Source organism: Microcaecilia unicolor, chromosome 5 (genome assembly GCF_901765095.1).
Source record: "Microcaecilia unicolor chromosome 5, aMicUni1.1, whole genome shotgun sequence".
In the NCBI taxonomy this organism is placed as follows: domain Eukaryota; kingdom Metazoa; phylum Chordata; class Amphibia; order Gymnophiona; family Siphonopidae; genus Microcaecilia; species Microcaecilia unicolor.
The window spans coordinates 183,757,237-183,777,159 of record NC_044035.1 but is presented as its reverse complement, the minus strand read 5'-3'; the positions used below and the strand labels follow the sequence as shown (position 1 = coordinate 183,777,159).

Here is a 19,923-nt window from a genome sequence, read left to right as displayed (position 1 = left end):
GGAAGAAGTGACAGGTCTTGGCAATCTGCTGGATATGCGCAGAGAAGGAGAGGGAGGAGTCGAAGATGACTCTGAGGTTGCGGGCAGATGAGACGGGAATGATAAGGGTGTTGTCAACTGAGATAGAGAGTGGAGGGAGAGGAGAAGTGGGTTTGGGAGGGAAGACAATAAGCTCGGTCTTGGCCATGTTCAGTTTCAAGTGGCGGTTGGACATCCAGGCAGCAATGTCGGATAAGCAGGCCGATACTTTGGTCTGGGTTTCTGCAGTGATGTCTGGTGTGGAGAGATAAAAGCTGGGTGTCATCGGCATAAAGATGATATTGGAAACCATGAGAGGAGATTAGGGAGCCCAGGGAGGAGATGTAGATTGAAAAAAGGAGTCCAAGGACAGATCCCTGGGGAACTCCAACAGAGAGCGGGCTGGGGGTGGAGGAAGAACCATGAGAATGTACTCTGAAGGTACGGTGGGAGAGATGAGAGGATAGAGCCTGGAACCCATATGAGGACAGTGTGGCGAGAAGTAGGTTGTGATTGACAGTGTCAAAAGCGGTGGATAGGTCCAGGAGGATGAGGATGGAGTAGTGACCTTTGGATTTGGCAAGGAACAGGTCATTGCAGACTTTAGATAGTGCCGTTTCTGTCGAGTGTAGGGGACGAAAGCCGGATTGAAGCGGATCGAGGATGGCATGAGAGGAGAGAAAATCAAGGCAGCGGCTGTGAACGGCGCATTCAAGTATCTTGGAGAGGAAGGGTAGGAGGGAAATGGGGCGGTAGTTGGAGGGACAAGTAGGGTCAAGTGATGGTTTTTTGAGGAGTGGTGTGACTACAGCATGTTTGAAAGTGTCAGGGACAGTTGCAGTGGAGAGAGAGAGGTTGAGGATATGACAGATGGAGGGGGTGACTGTTGGAGTGATGGTGTTAAGTAAGTTGGTGGGGATGGGGTCTGAGGAACAGGTGGTGCATTTCGAGGAGGAGAGAAGATGGGTGGTTTCCTCTTCGGTGATATCAGGAAAAGAGGAGAAGGAGGCCTGAGTTGGTTGGTTGAGGGATTGGGTTATAGGGTGAAGAGGAGGAGATGGTTTGGTGGTGAATTCGAAGTTGATCTTCTGCACCTTGTCGCGGAAGTAGTCGGCCAGTGATTGTGGAGAGAGTGAGGGAGGTGTGGGAGCGGAGGGCAGTTGGAGGAGGGAGTTAAGGGTGGTGAAGAGACGACGAGGGTTAGAGCTGAGGGAATTAATCAATTGGGTGTAATAGTCCTGTTTGGCGAGGAATAGGGAGGACTGGAAGCAGGATAGCATGAATTTGAAATGAATAAAATCAGTATGGGTGCGAGATTTCCTCCAGAGGCGTTCAGCTGATCGGGCGCAGGAGCGAAGTTATCGGGTGCAAGGGGTCAGCCAGGGCTGGGGATTAGTACGCCTTGTGGGACGGGAGATGGACGGTGCAAGGGCATCCAGAGCAGAGGAGAGAGTGGCATTGTATGTGGAGACAGCCTTGTCTACAGACTCAGAGGACAAGATGGAAGGGAGGAGATCAGAGATACTAGAGGATAAGGTGGGAGGGTCAACTGCTTGGAGATTTCGTAAATGGCACAGTATCCACTCCATTCCCAGATATTCCCTCAGCAGCCAAGCACGGTCCTTCACCAGGATTTTCCTCTGTGAACACTGAAGAGAAGTAATTGTTTAGCATCTTCACTTTATCCTCCTCTCTCTCCACATAGCCATTCTCATTATATTTCAGTCTCGCAATTCTATTCCTATCTTTTCTCCTTTCTCCAATATATCTGAAAAAGGTCTTGTCACCTCTCTTTACATCTTTTGCCATTTTTTCTTCCGCTCGCACTTTTGCTAGCGATATTTCCCTCTTCGCTTTGAGCTTAATCCGATAGTTTTTTCCATGATCCTCTTGTTGCGTTCTTTTGTATTTCTTGAACAAAGCCTCTTTTGCTCTTATTTTTTCAGCTACTTGTTTGGAGAACCATATAGGATTCCTGTTTCTCTTGTTTTTGTTTATTTTCCTCATGTAAAGATCAGTCGCCATATTTATAACAGCCTTTAGCTTTGACCACTAGTTTTCCACTTCTCCTGTGCTTTCCCACTCTAACAGCTCCTTCTTCAGGTATTCCCCCATTTTATCAAAATCAGTACGTCTCAAATCCAGTACATTGAGTTTTGTTCATCCACACTCTGCTTTTGTCCTTAAATCAAACCATATCATGTGATGATCACTATTACATAGTTGGGCACCCACCTGGATATTGGAAACACTTTCTCCATTCGTGAGCACTAGATCCTGCATCGACCCATCCCTTGTGGGTTCCATCACCATTTGTGTGAGCAAGGCACTTTTGACAGATATCCAGTCTCCCTACTTCTTTCCAGTGCTGCAGGCGGGACGTTCCAATCCACATCAGACAAGTTGAAATCTCCCAATAGTAGCACCTCCCCTTTCATACCAATCTTTTGAATATCTTCTATCAGATCCTTGTCTAGCTTCTCTATTTGTGCCAGAGGTCTGTAGATAACCCCTGTGTGAATACAGGTTCCATCTTCTCTTTCCAGGTCGATCCATAAAGCTTCTTCTTTTCCCCAGGTTCCCCACATTTCATTTGCTCTGATATTATCTCTCACATACAGTGCCACTCCACCCCTTTGGCCCTCTGTATCCTTCCTAAAAAGATTATAGCCTGGTATAGTTACATCCCATTCATGGGAATCATTGAATCACGCCTCCTCACTAAAAAAAAAACCAAAAAGAGAACCATAGAATTTATTTAAAAGAGAAATTGACTATACACCGTCTTGGGTTTGAAGAAGCCAACCAGATGATCAATGTGGAATAATGATTTAGATAAATAATAACTGGGGATAATCAGGTTAATACCACGTTTTCTTTGTTTACTGTTGTTTAATTGATCTCCTTGTCTTGTTTCACTCTCCTTATTTATATTGCAATCTAAGAAAGAGAAAGATTGTATATAATCCATTTATCTAGTTGAGATTGTTTTCTTCTAATATTGTATTATTGTATAGTCTTCTCTGTATTACTGTTTGCAAGTGACCCTTGTAAAATGAAAAATTATAAATGATTAAAAAAAAAAAAAGAGAGAAACAGAAAAGCACAGGGAAGTGTGTTTTTGCTGAGAGCAGGTTTGTGTTACTGCTGGCTGAGTCCTGTTTTCTGTTGCTTGCTTGTCTGAGCCTGCCTCGAAGTGGAGTCGGAGAGGAGTTTTTTTTTCTTCGGTTCAGCTGTTAGTTCCCGTACTTTCCCGGTCTGGGGTAAGTCCTGCTTGGTTCCTGTTCGGGGACGGGTGATGGCAGTGGAGGTGGTAAAACGTTGCTCCCAATGCGGAAAACGGCATTCGGCGGTGGGCCTTTGTAGCGCGGGGTGCGCTGATTTGGTGGTACTCGACAGAGCGGTTCCCCCCCCCCGAGATTGTGATTTCCCGCCCAGATCCTGGCGATTCTCGTGCCATTTTGCGATCGGTCGCGGAGCCGGCTCCGGCAGTGGTTTTGGGCAAAGCTGCTTCTCCGCTGGTAGGGGAGTCGGGGGGGGGGGGGCCATCGGGCACTGTGGGCAGTGGTGCAGGTGCCATGGCTGCGACCTCCGTTGCGGGGGAGGGGTTTTGCCAGAGTTATTTTGCTACTCCATCAGGCGTTTTTGTTGAAAAGGGCCTTGCCCCCCCCCCCCCCTCACGCGACTGCGACAGCTTCGGCCTTTGATTCTCTCAGGGGGTCTGGGGGTAACCAAGAGATTTTGGGTTTTTCCCCAGAGGATTTCTCCTCCCTTAAAAAGCCTAGGCTTGCTTTGGGGTCTGAGGAGGGGTCCTGCATACGGTCGCCTGCAGCTTCCTCCGTGGTGGCTCTCTCGGAGCAGACGGGTAGAGGACGTGGAGGACAGTGTCCTCACTGACCAACAGGAGGACTCTTCTGCCGTGAGGATTTTCCATAAGGAGGAGTTGTCTTCCTTTATCTCTCAGGCGCTGGAAGCCCCGAATATAGAGGACCCTGAGGTTGCGGCTTCTCAGGCGGTCAACCCCAAGATGGCTAGTACCAGACGACCTTCTAAGGCCTTTCCGGTACATGAAGCTATTGAAGAGTTGGTTTCGGCCCAGTGGGCGGATCCGGATGGGGGGCTGAAAGTAGCCAGGGCTATGGCCAGGCTGTATCCGGTTTCAGCGGAACGTTTAGAGCAGTTTGCTCTACCTAGGGTGGATGCCCTGGTGACGGCGGTCACTAAGAAGACTACTCTTCCAGTGGAAGGTGGTGTGGCACTTAAGGATCTGCAAGACAGATGGCTAGAGGCCTCTTTAAAACGTGCCTTTGAGGTGGCCGCTTTGACACTTCAAGCTTCTGTTTGTAGTTCTTATGCGGCTAGAACTTGTCTCAGCTACATTCTGTCATGGATTCGATTTCAGAGTCTGATATGCCGGGAACGCCTCAGATGTCGCGTATTTGGCGGATGCCTTGTATGATTTGGTCCGTGCTTCGGCCAAACTCATGGCCTTGACCATTTCCTCTCGGCATCTTCTGTGGCTCCATCATTGGGCCGCAGATATGGCCTCTAAGCAATGGCTCATTAAATTGCCTTTCCGAGGGAAATTGCTTTTTGGGGAAGACCTAGAAAAGATTGTTAAAGATTTGGGGGCTTCCAAATCTCAGCATCTTCCGGAGGATAGACCAAAGTCTACTTCCAGGCAGAGAGCCTCGAGGTCACGTTTCAGAGAGATGCGGGGCGGTCCAACGCAGCCTTTCAGCGTCCTTGTTTTGGGCAGCGTTCTGCCTTTCGCAACGAGAAGCGTCCGACTGAACCCCCTCTCGTCAGGGGGCTCCTTCTCGGACCTCCCAATGATGGGGCGCAGGTCCACTCGGGAGGAGAGCAGATCGGTGGTCGGCTTTCTCTGTTTCTTCCAGAGTGGGCCAGAATTACTTCGGACCAGTGGGTCCTCAATGTGGTGCAAGAAGGTTACAAGCTAGAATTCTTCTCTCCCGTCATAGACTTTTTTCTGGAGTCTCGCTGTGTATTGCGGGCCAAGAGGACAGCGGTTCTGCAGTGTTTGCGAGACCTGCTAAGGATAGGGGCTATCGTGCCTGTTCCTCCTCTCGAAAGGCGCACAGGTTGGTACTCCATCTTCTTTGTGGTTCCAAAGAAGGGAGGGGCTTTTCAGCCTATTCTCGATCTCAGAAAATTAAACCAGTTTTTGTGGGTTTGTCACTTCCGCATGGAGACATTAAGGGCAGTTATTGCTGCTGTTCAACCAGGCGAGTTTTTGACGGCTCTCGATTTGAGGGAAGCTTACCTGGCCATTCCCATTTGGCAGCCCCATCAGAGATTTCTCAGATTTGCAGTGCTGGGTCAGCACTTCCAGTTTTGGGCCCTTCCTTTTTCCAAGGTCATGGTGGTGGTGGCGGCGTTCCTGCGGAAGGAGGGGATTCGAGTGCATCCATATCTTGATGGCTGGCTGATCCAGGCGATGACAGCAGAGGAGAGTCGAGTGGTCACCGACCGAGTGATTGCGGTGTTGCAATCCTTAGGTTGGGTGGTCAATATGGACAAGAGTCATCTGGTTCCTACTCAGTCTGGAGTATCTTGGAGTGCAATTTGATACGAAGCAGGGGAAGGTGTTTCTCCTTGTGGGGCAAAGGATCAAATTGCTTTCTCAGGTACGGACCTTATTGAGTCGTCGTGCTCCCCGAGGGTGGGATTATGTTCAGTTCCTCGGTTCCATGACGGCGACCTTGGAGGTCATTCCATGGGCAAGGGCTCACATGCGGCCTCTTCAGAATTTCCTTTTGAGCAGATGGTCGCCAACGTCGCTGGATTATCAACGACGCCTTCCTTGGTCGAGCCGGGCCAGGGACAGTCTCATGTGGTGGCTCCGGTTAGCCAATTTGCAGTGTTTCTCTGGCGTCTCCCAATTGGGTGGTAGTGGTGACAGGTGCCAGCCTTGCGGGCTGGGGAGCTCATTGTCTTCATCGACTAGCCCAGGGATCGTGGACCCCTCTTCAAGTGACTTGGCTGATAAATCGTCTGGAGTTGCGAGCAGTCGTGAGTGTGCTGCGGAATTTTCAGGACCTTCTGCAGGGGCATGCGGTTCGTGTATTCTCGGACAACACCACAATGGCGGCCTACATTAGTTGGCAGGGGGGCACTCGCAGTCTTCCCTTGTAGTGGAAGTGTCTCGTCTTCTAGTATGGGCGGAAGCGCATGTTCAGAGTCTGTCGGCAGCACATATTGTGTGTCAAGACAATGTTCAAGCGGATTTTCTCAGCCGGACTCTTTTGGACGCAGCGGAATGGACGCTGTCAGACTCGGCTTTTCAGCTGATCTGTCAACGTTGGGGCGGACCAGTAATGGATCTCATGGCCATGGCTTGCAATGCCAAAGTTCCCCAGTTCTTCAGCCGCAAACGGCAGCCAGGATCCACAGGATTGGACGTTCTTCTCAAGCCATGGCAGGAGCAACAGCTACTGTATCTTTTTCCTCTGTGGCTTCTGATAGAGAGAGTTCTTTGCTGCATAGGGCGGCATCAGGGACCGGTCGTTCTAGTGGCCACAGACTGGCCCCGACGGTCGTGGTATGTGTTCAAGCACTCTCAGAGCCACCATTGCGACTTCCGGTGACTCCTGATCTGCTGCATCAAGGGCCAGTTCAGATGGAAAATCCCTCCCGTTTTGGTCTTACGGCATGGCTATTGAGAGGCGGCAGCTGAGGAAGAAGGGATTTTCAGGACCAGTCTGCCACTCTTTTGGGGGTACGGAAGCAGTCTACTTCAGCAGTGTACGCGCGAGTGTGGAAAGCTTTCTCGGCGTGGTGTGCTTTGTGTGCTGAATCGCCTTTTCGGATGGACATTCTGGTTATTCTGGAGTTCCTTCAGGATGGTCTTCAAAAGGGATTGGCATATAATTCCCTTCGAGTGCAGGTGGCCGCCCTAGCTTGTTTTAGGGGCAAACTGGACAGTTCCTCTTTAGCATCTCACTCTGATGTAGTCCGTTTCCTACACGGGGCTCTTCGGCTTCGGCCTCCTCTGCAGCAGCCGTGCCCAGCGTAGCGTTTGAATGTGGTACTGCGAGCCCTCCAGACCCCACTGTTTGAGCCGTTGAATGAGGTTTCTGAGAAGGATCTAACACTTAAGACTGTGTTTTTAGTGGCCATTGCTTCGGCTAGGAAGATTTCTGAAATTCAGGCTTTGTCTTCCAGAGATCCTTTTTTTTTTTTTGCAGTTTTCTGAAGCAGGGGTGTCGATCCGGACGGTGCCGTAGTTTCTACCTAAAGTGGTTTCGGCGTTCCATGTCAATCAGGCGGTTTATCTTCCATCTTTTTGAAGAGAGGATTATCCGGGGGGAGTTTGCCTCGCTACGTTTCCTGGACATGCGGAGAGCCTTGTTTCGGTACTTGCAGATCTCTAACGAGTTTCGATGCTCGGATCATCTCTTTGTGCTCTTGTCGGGATTGAAAGAGGTGAGGCGGCTTCTAAGGCTTCCATTGCTCGCTGGATTAGGGAAGCCATTGGAGCGGCGTATCTGCTACAAGGGCGGGCGTCTCCAGTGGCCATGAAGGCGCATTCTACTCAGGCATAGGCGGCTTCTTGGGCGGAGGCGTCGGTCTTATCTCTGGAAGAGATTTGTCGGGCGGCTACTTGGGCGTCCTGTCATACTTTTGGTGAAGCATTACAGGCTAGATGTGTCTGCTTGGGAGGATGCGAGTTTTGGAGCGGGAGTGTTGGCGCGGGGAGCGTCGGCTTCCCACCCTATTTAAGGAATGCTTTGATACATTCCACTAGTTCCTGGATTCATCTGCTGCAAGTGACAAGGAAGGTAAAATTATGTCTTACCTGATAATTTTCTTTCCTTTAACGTAGCAGATGAATCCAGGATCCCTCCCTAGTTCAGCCGATGGTTTTTTCATTTTCCATGCAGTGTGGCTATTTTTTCCTTCCGGGTTCTCTTTTGCAGAGTTCAGACAGATATGGGAACACAGAAAGGATTCCGATTTTTGGATCAAGTTGCAGTTATTTCGAAGTTCTTATTTGGTTCTCTGTTTTTCATAGTGAGAATGGTTTCTGGTTGTTATTGGTTTCATATTTTTGGCCTTGGCAAATTCTTATGAATGACATACTAATTGAGGAAGGAGCTAGCCGTCTGGCATCACTGCCTTTAGTTTGTTTTTCTCTATCTCCACCTGCTGGTAGGCGGACTTAACCCACTAGTTCCTGGATTCATCTGCTGTGTTAAAGGAAAGAAAATTATCAGGTAAGATACAATTTTACTTTAAGAAAGTACCAGCTTAAAAATATGAAATCACAATGCAACAACAATTGTAAGTTATAGGCAATAGGATGAAGACAGATTAGTGCCACAGAAATATTAAATAGTGCCAAAACTGACCCTTGAGGAACCCTGCATAACAGGGGAAAAGGTGAGGAGACAGAATCGTGAAACGACATTGGAAAGATGCATAAAGAAAAGTAGGACCTAAACCAGTTTAGCATAGTTCCCTTCAGACCCATCTCCTGAAGGCATTCTAAAAAAATGAATAATCAATGAAATCAAAAACCACACAGAAATCTAATTAAATTATAAGGATATCTCTCAGGGTGTCCAGATGACAAACAAGTTCATTCAGCAGAACCGTTAAGAAAGCCGCAGTGCTGTGGCTAGTGTGAAAACCTGATTGGGAAAATATCATCGATGTTCCAGAAGGTAATCACCTGCTGAGCCACAACCTTTTCTATAGCCCTGAAAGAAAAGGAAGATTGGAAATAAATTGAAAATTGTGTGGTGACATAGGGTTCAAGTGAGGATTTTTTTTTTAATAGTGGTCTGAGCACTGACTGCTTCTGTTGCAAGTAAAGAATACCCAGGCTTGGACTGGTCTTTTAATCGATTCATTCCACACTCTTCTATCTCACAGTAAGTCAGTCCAGGCCATAATTTGAGTTCTTAGCCAAAGGTTTACTCAAGATAGTCTTCAGGCAAAAAGGGAGAACTTTGCAACAGCAAATATAATACAGGTAGAGGCAAAGAAGAAAACAGTTCCTACACTTAGTCTTTTTATATGCTTCTTTTGTATGCTTTAGGGCTTTATGCTTTCTGGAGGTTCTTAAGGAAATCTGTAGTTATAGTATCCTTATCTGGTGGGTTCATGTCTGTATATCGTAGTAAATCCCAGGAACATATTGTTCCCTCCTGCATCTCATGGTTGGAGCTTCTGTACTGTTTTCAAGTTCTCCTATGGCTTTGTCTCTGGTTCTGTTTAGCAGGATGAGTGGTGGGCTGGTTCTTTTTTTATTGTATAAGTTGGGAAGAAAGAACCAGCCCACCATTCATGCTGCTAAAGAGAACCAGAGACTGTTCTGGTAGTGCTCTCCACTCCTTCTTTTCTCCCTAGCCAGGAACTCTCTTCCATTTATTGTATGTTACAGTGGCCAGAGAAGCAGAAGCTAAGGACAAATAAATTCAAAACTAGACTGGTTATCTATACCAGCCATAGTTTCTCTTGCCAGCCATAGCTTCCTTCCAAGAGGGGTCTCCCCATGTCAGCAACTAGTCAGGAAAGCCCCCTTTTTATTCTAGAAACTGTAGGGTATTTACAAATCAAAGTCCAGTACTCTAGTAGATCCATTAGAGGTCTCTGTGATCCTTAATGGAACAGCGCCCTAAGGGTATCTATACATTTCACCTCACTTTCAACCTCCACAAAATTATATGATTTATTATGGGGAACTCTTATCAACCTAAGACCTAGAGGGTTGCTCCTGCCAAATGTATCCTCTGTGCTACAGCACATATATCTATAATATGAGCTGTGGAACCAGCCATACTTTGAAGTTTAATATGCAAATTAAATTGCAAGATATTAGTAAATTGGAAATTCCATATTTGCACTTTCCTTAATTTGAGAAATTCACGTAGCACATGGAATTGGTTTATAAGAAGTTCTTTGTCAATTGCAAAGGTGGCATGTGTAGCTGGGACCATTTCAGGTGTGACCCAGATTTTATGATCTGGACTATGGACAAGAATGTAAAGCTTATAGGCTTTCAGATGATACCATTTATTAACATTAATGTGTTGTTTAGTAGAGGCTTGTAGCCTGGAATTTGTTTGCTGTATTTGTACATTTGATGACTTTTCTCAGAGTGAAAATACCTGTCTCATAAAGTATAGAAATTAGTAACTGAAAGTGTCAAAGAAAGTTAGATTTGCTTCTGCCAGAGGATTTTCAAAATTTGAGTACTATTGGTGGTTAAGGGTAAATTTACAAAATTCTTTACTTTCTACTTTTCAGGTGGAACAGGCTGTGTTCACAGTGGGACAGGTTGCAGAGAGCTCTAGCCAAAGTCTTAGAACAGTGTGGCATCCACAGTATTTACAGGTAAATTTTGTTTTCAGCATTTGCAAGCAATGCCAAGCCATTATCACAAAGTCATCACTAGAAACATAGAAATGGATGGCAGATGAAGACTGCCAAACCTGTGTAACCTTGTCCTTTCCCCTAATTATTGCAATACCATAGGTTAGTGTTCTTCACTGCAAGGCCCAGGGGCCAATGTCGGTCCTCAGAGACCTCTGGAGGCCCCCATTGTTTTTCGGGGGGGGGGGGGGGGTTCTCCACTACTGGCTCTCTACCCAGGCTCAGGAGAGAAAGGGAAAAGTGGATTTGGGGGGGGGGGGGGGGGAGGGAAGATCCACATGCTTGAAGGACAAGGCATTTCTCAATAGACAAAAGAGAATGCATTTGGAAATGCTCACAGCTTTGAGCTTTGTTGGAAACAGGACGCTAGGCTTCATGGACCTTTGGTCTGTCCCAGTGTGGCAATACTTATGTACCTCCCAATAAAGTCTGAAGGTGGGCTGGTGGGAATGGATGTCATTGACACACACTGGTCAGCAGTGTCATGGCCCCACAAGGGAAGATGTTTGACGGCTGTCCTTCAGCTCATTAGAATCCAAAGTTGTCTCAGGTTAAAAATTAATATGACCACCGTCATAGGTTTTACTTGTTCTCCAGTTTTATTCTCAGAAGTTAGTTCACCTTCTAGAAACTTTCTGAGAGGGGTATGATAAAGGTTCATAAATGTTAGGACAGCAGATGTGCCACAAAATTAAGGCTGCCAACTGGATCCAGATTCACAGGACAAGGTTGATCCAGTCCTGGGGTTACCCTGTTGCATGCAGGGACTTGTTCTGATTTCCTCATTGCATTCCCTAAAAAAGACTACAAGTCCCTGTATGCAGTGGAGTAAACCCAGGACTGCAAATTTGGATCCAGTTAGCAGCCTTACACAAAGTTATAGCAGACTCATTTGTTTCAAAGAAATAATAATTTCCTTATCTCCAGACAATTCCCAGCCAGCAGCTATATGGCCTCCTACCAGCAGATGAGTGATGTCACCTAATAAGGTAGAGTGCAGCCCTGAGCCCAGCTGTATTTCTCTGTCTCCTCATCAGGAGATGGTAGGTAAGTACGGCCCTGCTCCTTTTGGAGATATTTTCTTTGGCCTGTTATTTAGTCAGCATTGGCTACAGGCTACGGAAGACTTGATTCCCTATTATAACAGACTTTAAAAAAATAGTTTAACTTCTGGCCTGCTCATGTCGGCCTTGAGAGGTCATTTGCCACTGTTGGGGATGCTTCTTCCCTCTTCCTCGGTAGCCAGTGCCTCGGCCTAAGGCTTATCGTGTGAGTTCTGGAAACAGCTGGGTATTGCAGAGATGTAAAAAAACAAAATGAATAAAGAGAATCCAAAAAAGGCAAGGCTCAACTGAAGCTGGATTGGATTCCTCTGACATCTCTGGAAGGAGGGATTCCGAATTCTGAGGTGGATCCATGACAGTCAGCCCTGCTAGGCTCTGCAGGTGTCTATCACGCAGTGATGGTGGCTCCTGCAGAGAAGGTGCGCCTTTGCAGCTCCTGATGGACTCATTGCCATATTTCAACAGTTTTTGGCCTCTGCTGTGTCTATTCAGATGGCTCTGGCAGAGTCAGCAGTGCAGGGTGTGAGCAGCGACATAGCTGAGGTCCAGTCCAATGCTGGAGAGTCTGATCCCACTATTGGAATCTGGTGGGAGCCTCCGCCAGTTTGGGACAGGTCGACTCAGTTCCTGCTGCATCTTTGGATCCTCCCTCGCAGACCTAGTATGGTTTAGTTGGTGGGGGTGGGGGGGGGCTCAGTTCCCTTCACATTGGAGTTTGTTCTCCTGCTTCATCGGGCTTTTTGCCTGAAGCAGGGTCTGCCTGTGCCTTCTTCCTTGGCTCATTTAGGGACACAGGAGAGTGCTGGCCCCTCGCTGTCGAAGGGATCGCATTTATCTGGGTCTTGAAAGACAGGTGACATAGAACCCGTGGACTCCCTCCCTCCCTTGGATGAGGACCCTGACAAGAACCCTTTATTCCTAGATGGTCCCTTACATCAGTGTTTACCAAGTTGCTCCTGCAGTACCCCCTTGCCAGTCAGGTTTTTAGGATGTCCGCAATGATTATGCATGAAAGTGATCTCCATTGTATGCAGATCTATCGCATGCATATTCATTGTGGATATCCTGAAAACCTGACTGGCAAAGGGGTACTCCAGGACAGACTTGGGAAACACTGTCTTAGAGGATGGTTCTGACCTTCCAGTCGGAGCTGATCTTTTAGTATGCATTTTCAGGTGGCCAGAGTTGCCCTGTTTATTTCTCAGGTCCTGCAAACCTTGTGTGTAGTAGATGATCAGCTTTAGGTGCCTAGGAAAGGGGATTCCCTTTTGAAAGATATACAGCAGCCCCCCAAGACTTCCTTTTAATGAGGACCTGAAGGAAATGGTAGAGGTGAAGTGCCATTCCTCCTGATGCTGCGTTCCACATTGAGTGGGCTATGGAGAGTCTTTATCAGCTTTCTTTGCTGGAGTTGGAAAGGTTCTACCTGACTAAAGTGGACTCGTGGGTCACAACAGTTACTAAGAAGAGTGCTATTCCTGTGGAAGGTGGTATGGCTCTGAGGGATCCTTGGGATCACCATTTGGAGGCATTTTTGAAGTGTTCCCTTGAGGTCTCTTCCCTGGCCTTACAAGTGGCCATTTGTGGAGGTTACATGGCCAGAGCCTGCTGTCGCTGAGCAGAGAGACTATCTGATCTCTCCTGGGGAGAGTTCAGATATGGTCAATAACTTGTAAAAGGACACAGAATTTTTTGCAGATGCCTTTTATGACTTGGTGTGTGCCTCAGCCAAAAAAATTAGCTCTAGTGGTGGTGGAGAGATGTTTCCTTTTGGCTTAGAAATTGGTTTGCAGATGTGGCTTCTGAAGTGTGACTCAGCTTCCTTTTCAGGGGAAGCTGTTTGGTGAAGATCTTGGGGAGTTCAAGAGGCCTCACCTTCTGGTGGATAAGTTTCATCTTTCATCTCAAACCTTTCATCTTGAACCTCTGCTAGGGGTCGCAAGGAAGAGGTTTTAGTCCATCTGTACCTGGATGACTGGCTAATCTAGGCAAAGTCTTATGAGGAGAGCAGGCGGGCCACAAACCAAGTGGTGTCTTGTCTTCAGCATTTCGGCTGGGTGGTGAATTTCTCCAAAAGCTCCTTTCTACCTTCGCAGTCCCTGGAATATCTTGGGGTTTGGTTCGATACTTGCCTAACCAAAGTATTCCTCCCGGGGGCCAGAATATGCAAGCTTTGGGACCAGATCAAGACTATCCTCTAGAAACCCTGGCCATCGGCTTGGGAGATTCTTCTAGTGCTCAGCTTGATGGCAACAGCTATAGAGATGGCCCCTTGGGCACAAGTGCACATGAGATCCCTTCAAGGTACCCTTCTTGCCTCTTGGAAGCCTCAGTCGGATGCCTTGCATTGTCTGATTCTCCCGTGCTCAGGTTTGATACTCACCTAACCAAGGTAGTCCTTCCTGGGGCCAGAATATGCAAGCTTCAGGACCAGATTAAGACTATCCCCTAGAAACCCAGGCCATCGGCTTGGGAGATTCTTCAAGTGCTTGGCTTGATGGCAGCAACTATAGAGGTGGCCCATTGGGCGAGAGTGTACATGAGATCCCTTCAAGGTTGCCCTTCTTGCATCTTGGAATCCTAAGTCCTTGCATTGTTGTTTGATTCTCAGTCCTTGCATTGTTGTTTGATTCTCCCGTGTTCATTCAGACAGGATCTGGGATGGTGGTTGGACAGAGCTCATTTGGAATGTGGGATGGACTACAGATTTCGTTGTTTCCAGTTGGGAGCCCATTGCCAAGGCCAGCTAGTTAGGGCCTATGGACTCTGGAGGAAGCAAATTTTCCTTCAGTCTTTTGGCGACCAGGGCTGTATAGCTGGCTGTTCAAGCCTTGAGTCAGATTCTTCACCACAAGCTGGTCCAAGTTCTCTCAGACAGTGCGAAAGCAGTGACCTATGCCAACCAGCAAGGAGGCATGAAGAGCCATCCGTTGAGCTCCTCCCAGGAGAATAGCCAGTCTCGGTCTCTTTCTGTGTCTCATGTGGCGGATGTGGTGAATGTGGAGACCGATTTTTCTGAGCAGAAATTGAGTAGATCCAGGAGAGTGGACACTGGCAGACCACCTTTCAGGCCATAGTCTACTATTGGTGAGCCCCAATCATGGATCTCATGGCCACCATTGTAAACACAAAGGTCCTGTGCTTTTTCAATCACAGAAGGGAACCATTATCTAAGGGGCTGGATGCCCTAGTACAGTGTTGGCTGTCTCAGGGCACCCTTTATGCCCGCTGTGGCCCTTGTTGGGGGATCTAATTCAGAGGATAGAATGCCATCAGGGGCAGGTACTACTACTACTACTTAACATTTCTAGAGCACTACAAGGGTTACGCAGCGCTGTACAGATTAAGAAAAGGACAGTCCCTGCTCCAAGGAGCTTACAATCTATTCAAGAGGTGAGGCTGTCCACCGCCTGTACTCCACGTCGCTCGGTCAGGGTTTGCGCCACGAGGTCGGGCTCGCGCCACAGGCCGCGGGTCAGCTCCCTCTTACTCCACATCGGTCACCCAGAGCTCTCACCCGATTCGGTCCCGGGCAGTTCCTGCCGGGGAGCGCGATGGCTGTGGGCGAGCTCTCAGATTTAGCAAGCTCGGCGCTTGGACGGCTGACAGTGCGAGAGACCGTCTTGCTACCTGGGCCCTCGCACTGCTCTGGGAGCGACGGAGTCGGATCTCGGACTCGCCCACAACGCGGCCCACGGAGTTGGCGAACTCAGCCTTCAGCCCCGCGCGGCTCACATCTTTTATCTCTCGTTAGTTGGTCACTCGGGAGCCTCTCCGGTTCGCGATCCAGAGAGCCCAGAGGGCTGGTTCACCCCGGGCGCTCTCTTGAATTGGGAGCTCCTCACTAGAGCTCCTGTCCGTCGGCCATCTTGACGCAGGTGGTGCTTGTAGTGGTGTGGAGATCTGATTTGCTTGCAGATTGTTACTCCTCTCTGTCTACTCCACTCCGTCTACTCCTTGTGGACGACCTACTTCTTCAGGGGCCTGTTCAGATGCCAAATGTGACTCGGTTCTCGCTTATGGCCTGACTGTTGAGCAGGCATAGTTGAGGCGCATGGGTTATTCTTCAGTAGTGATTTCCACCTTGCTCTGTTCCAGGAAGCGGTCCACCTCAATGGCTTATGTCCAAGTTTGGCAAATCTTTGAATAGTGGTATAGCAACAGGGACATCATTCCCCCTCAAAGCCTCAGTAACAGAGTTCTTAGAATTTCTTCAGGCTGGAATGGAGAAAGGTCTGGCTGCCTCCTCTTTGAGACTTCAGTTGGTGGTCTCTTCCTTCCAGGATCTGATGAAGGGCAGGTCTTTGGCTCTTCTCTTGGATGTTTCCAGCTGTTTTTTCCAAGGGGTGAAACATTTGAAACCACTGTTTAAAAGACTTGTTCTCCTGTGGGATTTGAATCTGGTGCTGGAAGCCCTTTCTAGGGTGCCCTTCAAGTCTGCATTCTGCGTCCTTCAAAGATCTCTCTTTAAAGGTGGTCTTCTTGGTAGCGATCACTTCAGCTCATATTTCAGAGCATCAGGCTTTTTTCCTGAGAACCTTTTCTCCTGTTTTCTGAGGACAAGGTAGTTCTTCACCTGGTCCCATCCTTTTTTTTTTTGCTGAAGGTTGTATCTCTGCTCCAACTCAATTGGACTTTTTCCCTTCCAGCCTTTTCTCGCCAGGAGGTTCCAGATTCCTTGTATCGTTTGGATGTTCAGAGAGCGTGACATTCTTTGAAGAGAACTGTGGAGTTTTTGTAGAATGGCAAGACTTTTCGTCGTCTTTGGGGGCACGAGGAAAGGTGAGGCTGCTTCCAAAGCCACTATAGTTAGGTGGATTAAGGAGGCCATTGCTTCAGCTTACTTGCATGTAAGCAAGCAGTTGTCTACTGAACTCAAGACTCATTTTATCTGGGTACAAGCCACCTCCTGGGCAAAACTTTCTTTGATTCCAGTACTAGACATATGCAAGGTCACGACTTGGTCGTCCCTTCATTCCTTTGTGAAGTATTACTGGCTCAATATTCATGCTCGTCAGGAGGCAGCCTATAGGGTTTCTGTTTTTTGTCTAGGGGATTGTCTGCTTCCTGCCCTTGTTAAGTACTGCTTTGGTACTTCCTGCTCATTGGGAATGGATAACAAAGGTGAAATTAAATTTTACCTGCTGATTTTCTTTGCTTGAATATCTCTGTACCATTCCAGAACCTGCCCTATGAAGACAGATTTTTGTAATTATTTTCCTGTGATTCCTCTCAGCAGGTGATGTGAAGAGTACAAAAGGATTGATTGCAGTGGCTCTTGATTGAGCTTCAGCAATCTTGCTGAGTGCTCTTTGTGTATATTAAATTTATTTTTTTATTTTTTTTAAGGAGCAATGAATGGGACCCGTTATAATGCGGTGAACATTGCGCCTTTTTTTGCAGTCATTGTTATGATTGTTTTACTCCCCTTCTAGGTTGTTATTGGGGGAGTCTTACTTACCACTGCTAGCTTTCTCAATAAAATACTGACAGGCTCAGGGCCGCACACCACCTTATTAGGTGATGTCACTCAGTTGTTTCTCAGTCTCCCCATCTACCAGTAGGAGGGCATATGCCTGCTAGTTGGGAATGGTTTGGAGATATTCAAGGAAATAAAATTAACAATTGACTGCCCCTACTTGACTGACTGTACATTTGTCCATTAGATTGTAAGCTCTTTGAGCAGGGACTGTCCTTCTATGTTAAAATGTACAGCGCTACGTAACCCTAGTGAGATCATTTTTATTGATTGAAAAAAAACAAATACAGATCAAGGGTCAAAACCACATACAACAGTGTAAAGGGGGGTACACTTCTACTGCGTGGGGGAAGGGAGCCTGCAGGCTCGCTGGTCCTGGATTTGTGGAACAAACACTGCTGACACCGGAACTCAGAATCAAGAAAGATTTATTAGCAGGGGATTTCAAAAACCCCTAAACCATGTTATAGTGTCCACCAGGATAAGGCCCCCAGGCCTTATCCCATTGTTCAGAAAAAAAAAAAAATAGGACAAAACAATCTTCAGGATATAGCTCCCATGAAAGAAAAACAGTCCTTGGAATGCGGTCTTCCCCAAACACTCAGTATTAACAAGGCCCCAAATCCCTCAGCAAACATTCAGCTCCACCAGAGTCCAGGCCCCCTTATGGGGTTTTAACTTTTCCATTTTCAGAAGGGCAGTTCACCATCCCACAGTCCAGCCGGTCTCCCTTACCGCTCCATGGCTCAGAAGGCAGTACCTCGTCATTAATAGTTTCTGCCCTTGTCAGCAATAGCCAGCCACCTGCCTTTCATCTGATCTGGGAGGAGTAGATCTGGCAGTTTCTCCCCCACCTCTCTGGGCCTCTTCCCCAGGGCCTTCTCCTGTACTTTTAGGGACTGCGTAGGGCAACCTTTGCAGTCTCCCACTCCATGGAAGCTGGCTGTTCCTCCTTAGGCTGCTCTGAGGCCGGACTCCTGCCTTTCTCCACATACTCCATGGCCTCTCTCCCTTCATATGTCTCCTTTTTTCTCCTGATGACCCAAAGCCTCCAGGAAATCTGCCTCCCCTTTCTCACAGCTGGGGAGAATTATATATTGACGGTGAAGCCAGGGAAACTGAGCTTCATCCTTCCATCTCCCTCTAGTGGGGAAAGGAGTACCTATCGAGCCCGGGCTCCCCCTGCTGGGAAGGGAGATCCACTCCCTATTTTCTGGACTCCTCTCCTCTCTTCCTCTTGCAAGGACTTCTGGACCCGTAGTTCAGGGCTCAGCTGCTTCTTTGAGGAATACAGAATGTCAGCCCTGTCACAACAGTCCTCCAAGATTTTACAGAAAACACCCTCCACTCTCCCTTCAAAAGAATACAAACTTCAGCCCGATATATAACAATGTTCAAAACTCCAGAGGGCCTGTGTTCTTATGACCACCCAAGCAACGATATACAAGAACAAGCAGGGAGAAGAGAGAGAATAAAGAAAAAAAAAAAGAATATTAATCTACAAGAGGACAGGTACAAATCAAGGTAGGGTATACACAAAAAGTAGCACATATGAGTTTATCTTGTTGGGCAGACTGGATGGACCGGGCTGGTCTTTTTCTGCCATCATCTACTATGTTACTATGTTATATGGTCCTAGGGCCTCAAAGGATTCTTGGTGTTAGACTTTGAATATAAGATTCCTAGATAGATATGGTTTTTTCTATGTTTGACTGAAGATTGGGCCATATTCTGTTCCATTAACATCAAGGAGTAGAGTTCTATTACACCAGGCCCAAAAAGAAGGTGCCTCCAGAACTGTCCAGACTCCCAATATTGTCTTTTTGCCAACAAGGCTTGCCTTCTTAAGAAAGTGTCGACCTCCATCATTCTGTAGCACAGAAACCTCATACCTGTCCAGGAGTATGCCCACTGGTGTGAATGGAACCTGGGAATGCAGAGCAGTCTCTCTGTATCAAATTACAGATCTCCAATAATTTTGAATTATAGGGCAGCACCAAAATGAACTAGCATCAGCCACATGACATTTCTGGCAAAGGGGAATCCACCCTCCCAGTCTTGAACAATTGTTCATAGGTGAGATACCTGATGTAATACACAGAATTAGCATTCTCTGAGATCTGCGTTTATGGTCAAAGTAGGAATTCGCTTAAGCAACAAGAAAATATCCAGTGTGTCAGGAGATCTGTGTAAATCTGTTCACCATCTGTGTGTCAAATCCTGCATTCCGGCATGGATAGAGCCGTAGTAGTTGTTGATGTAGAAGTGAAACAGAAAGCATATCTTCCCCAGCCCCCTTAAAAAAGGCCTGAAATTTGGCAGTGTTGAGCTTTACGTGCAGTAAGATCTAAAGAAGAGACATAATGCAATAGTTGTTGATATGCAAAAATATCTCGCACGCCTGATAAAGTGCCATCTCCTAGAGAGGCTAAGAGTTTCAGTGTGCCATTAGGCTCTAATACTTGTGGATAATTAGGTAATACTACTGCAACCCCCATATATGAAAAGTTTCATTGTCTATCTCTGGAAGAAACAAGGCATTTCCCTGAAGGGGTAGCTTGTCTGGAACTTCAGCAGAAATTTGCTAATGACCCATCATGTCTCTCCAAATGGCTCATAAGGGGTGGAGCAAAACACTGTTTCAGCACTGGGGGGGAGTATACTAAGGGGTGCATGAAGCAAAAAGCACAGGTGCTAAGGCCAAAAAAAGTGCCTCAGAAGTGTTAAAGGTGTATAGACCTGCTGATCCATAAACCAATCCCCAAAATGACAGAGTAAGCATGCCATATTGTATTTTCTTATATCTGGCAAATCCAGTATCCCTTCCGTCCTAGAGCCAAGGAGCATTCTAAAGGGCAATTTGTGCTTAGATCCTCCCAAGCAGTACTTAGAAATCATTTTATGCAAGCTCCGAATATCCTTTTGCAAAATCTTTAGTGGTAACATTTACATAGTATATAG

At 47.3% G+C, this 19,923-nt stretch overlaps 1 protein-coding gene across 1 annotated transcript in view; it reads left to right on the top strand.

Annotated features, from left to right (window-relative positions):
- Nucleotides 1-19,923, top strand: part of VRK3 (VRK serine/threonine kinase 3) — a 321,038-nt gene that overhangs the window by 14,278 nt on the left and 286,837 nt on the right. Inside the window, 1 exon segment of the mRNA XM_030203653.1 lies at nt 10,294-10,380. The gene's annotated coding sequence lies outside the window, so the exon portion shown is untranslated.